Source organism: Perissodus microlepis, chromosome 6, assembly GCF_051167445.1.
Source record: "Perissodus microlepis isolate ML-2025 ecotype Zambia chromosome 6, ASM5116744v1, whole genome shotgun sequence".
Lineage (NCBI taxonomy): Eukaryota > Metazoa > Chordata > Actinopteri > Cichliformes > Cichlidae > Perissodus > Perissodus microlepis.
This window is the reverse complement of record NC_140466.1, coordinates 36897632-36901223: the sequence shown is the minus strand read 5'-3', so window position 1 is coordinate 36901223 and position 3592 is coordinate 36897632.

Genomic DNA, 3592 nt, shown 5'->3' with positions numbered 1-3592 from the left:
TTTGTCAACTGAAAATAGTTGCACTAAAATATGATTACCAGCCTTGTTAAAAAGAACCCTGACTAATTCAGCTTGTGGCCGCTGTTTCTAAAGCACGCTGTCAAAACACATAGTTTGCTTTTATTGATTTAAAAACTGAGTCGGTCCAAATTTCTAACAAACCAGAGGTTTAAAAATTGTCACAGTGTGCTGCTTTTGTTTGCAATTTCCAGTTAAAAAAACAGTGAAGGCTTTACAGCTTTCCTGTTGGAGAGGAGGAAGGGGGTAGGAAAAAGACACTCTGCAAAAGACCTGCAATTAGGTTATAGGAACCTATCTCTTTTTGCACTTGAAGCAAAAAGTGCTCAGAAATATTACTGGTTATTAAAGGACGACTGAAGGTGCCAGTAAACCTTGCACATTGGTCACTGACCAATATGACTAATTGAAGTATTTTATGGAAGTAAAACTGAAGGTCAGACTAATCTGCAGTGTTTAATCTATACATGTTTTCATAGTCAGGGTTCCTTTCCTTTTTAAGCAAAAATACAATCTCGAAGGCGACCTAGCATGTTGTTCCCCATGTATCAACTATTATGCTGTTTAAAGTTTCACATTATTAAGTATGTGCACAAAATTCTTGTAAGCCAAAAGCTCAGGCTAATAATAGTCCAATCACAATGCAGAGGTTAAAATTGGTCCCCTTTTAGGTCCATTCAGTGGTTTTTCTAATTGTAAACACTCCCCATGATCTTTATCAGGAGATACAAGTCTGCATAATGCATTTATTTTTCTTGTATCATAATTGAATTTAGTTTTCCTAATACAGAGCGTTTTTTATTGTGAAACTACGTTTTCAAAACAGATCAAAGGTCAACTTGTGGCTTCTCAGAGGCTTTAATCACGTCTCTTTTCAGGTGCCATACTGTACACATTTACACATGCTACACATGAGCAGCATTTCAGTCTTTTATGAAAACCGAAGGAGAAAAATTTAACGTTTTTGGCATTTAATCATTTGTCCAAGTTCAGTCGTGAGCTCAAATATTCATTTTGATGAAAAATAAACAAAAGCTATTGTTGACTAAAACTAAACTTGCAGACAAAGTTGACAACTGATAACCAAAACTTATCTCTGTAAATAAAAACTCAGTAACTGGGCTTTTTTTAAATTCTTTTTCAGAAGTTTCACAGATGCATGTTTTATGTCGTCTCACGTGGGGCCACGTCCCCGTTTTAGCACCTTTAAACACTGCAAAAACATTTGGAAACTGAGACTCGCTGATGTCACGAAGCCATAAAGTCACTTTGTGTTGTTGTTTCCGATGAATTTGTTGTTAAGATGATGATGTCATGGAAACAAAAGATGAATAGTGTTTGGTATTTTAGATGGAAGTGAATCCACAGACAAAACAATAAAGAAAATGCATGAAACCGAACCAGATTGTGAGCCTTTTGTGTTTGTGGTGCGAGGGCCGCCGGGAGACATGAAACGGCACAACAACGAAAGGTGCACACAACCACAAGTCAACACGCATACACATGCGGAGACATATGGAAGGATTCTGAACTCTGATCACACATCTCGGCAGGTTTAACGATTATTCGTGGAGCTCGGCTGTCGGAAGCCCACCTCCACCCCTCCCCCTGCTTCATCCTCCCTTCCCCCCACCCACTCTCTGCTCTGCTGTCACTAAAATAGCTTTAAGGTGTGTTTAGGTTGGACTTTAACCCCTCCGCCTGTTTCGTCTCCTTGGCAACCATCCAGAGTTCCCTTAATTTGTATCATCTCAATCCCAAGTGCTGCAGCAGTTTTGCCTATTTGCCCCTAATCATGGAGCCTGTTTCCATGGCAAAGTATTTAAATATGCTCTGCAGATCATCTTCATGTAACACACCACCAGTGGAAGATGTACATGCGTGTTTGTGTGCATTTCTTTTGTTCCTAAAAGTGACCCCCCCCCCAACCTCGTGGATCACATCTGACGTGGTTTTTAAATTTCATTTTCCAAACATCATCGCTTCTCTTCTTCCTTTCTATCCCTCTAATTCCACAGGGAGGGATCTCCTGTTTTCTATTTCATGCTTTCCTTAAAGAGAGGGGGCTTTGTCTCTTATCTTATCAGTGAAGCTTCACGGCTCCCAAAAGCTTTGGCCATGTTTAGAGAGGAAGTGCGCGCAGCATACTGATAAGAGAGGCCTGTCACTGCACATATAGCTGTGAGAAATTAAAAAAAAAATGGTGTATGAAGAAAGAGGGGGGCACAGATACACAAAGCGTGGATTTTGCCTGTTTTAATTGCTCTACAATGGCACTTTTGGGAGTTTGTGTATGTGTGTTTGAGTCAATGCATGGATGCCTGAGTGCGCTGGGGGAGTTATATAATAGGTATATTCATCTGCTAAATAAAAATTTCAGCAGCCATCACTCTTCCGCTATAAGCTGCAGCTCAAGGATGAGACGATATAGGCAGAAAGGTTAGACATAAACATCACCCCGATACTGGCTGCTTCTTATTCAAATCAGCTGATTCTAAGACCTGCCAGCCAGGAGAGAAAACACGAGTCTGAGAGGAACCGAATTCACACAGACATTTGTCCATTTTTGGAATTAAATGATGAAACCTGAAGATACTAAATGTATTGTTGGGTGGAAGGCTTACATTAGAGCTTTACCAGGAGAGAGTCCAGTGTGATCTTGTCATTGCAAAAGCAACCGCAGGGTATTCAAATGAAATAGATAGGGCAGGAAACTCTTAAATACACTGAGGGTATATACAGGGAGTGCAGAATTATTAGGCAAATGAGTATTTTGTCCACATCATCCTCTTCATGCATGTTGTCTTACTCCAAGCTGTATAGGCTTGAAAGCCTACTACCAATTAAGCATATTAGGTGATGTGCATCTCTGTAATGAGAAGGGGTGTGGTCTAATGACATCAACACCCTATATCAGGTGTGCATAATTATTAGGCAACTTCCTTTCCTTTGGCAAAATGGGTCAAAAGAAGGACTTGACGGGCTCAGAAAAGTCAAAAATAGTGAGATATCTTGCAGAGGGATGCAGCAGTCTCAAAATTGCAAAGCTTCTGAAGCGTGATCATCGAACAATCAAGCGTTTCATTCAAAATAGTCAACAGGGTCGCAAGAAGCGTGTGGAAAAACCAAGGTGCAAAATAACTGCCCATGAACTGAGAAAAGTCAAGCGTGCAGCTGCCAAGATGCCACTTGCCACCAGTTTGGCCATATTTCAGAGCTGCAACATCACTGGAGTGCCCAAAAGCACAAGGTGTGCAATACTCAGAGACATGGCCAAGGTAAGAAAGGCTGAAAGACGACCACCACTGAACAAGACACACAAGCTGAAACGTCAAGACTGGGCCAAGAAATATCTCAAGACTGATTTTTCTAAGGTTTTATGGACTGATGAAATGAGAGTGAGTCTTGATGGGCCAGATGGATGGGCCCGTGGCTGGATTGGTAAAGGGCAGAGAGCTCCAGTCCGACTCAGACGCCAGCAAGGTGGAGGTGGAGTACTGGTTTGGGCTGGTATCATCAAAGATGAGCTTGTGGGGCCTTTTCGGGTTGAGGATGGAGTCAAGCTCAACTCCCA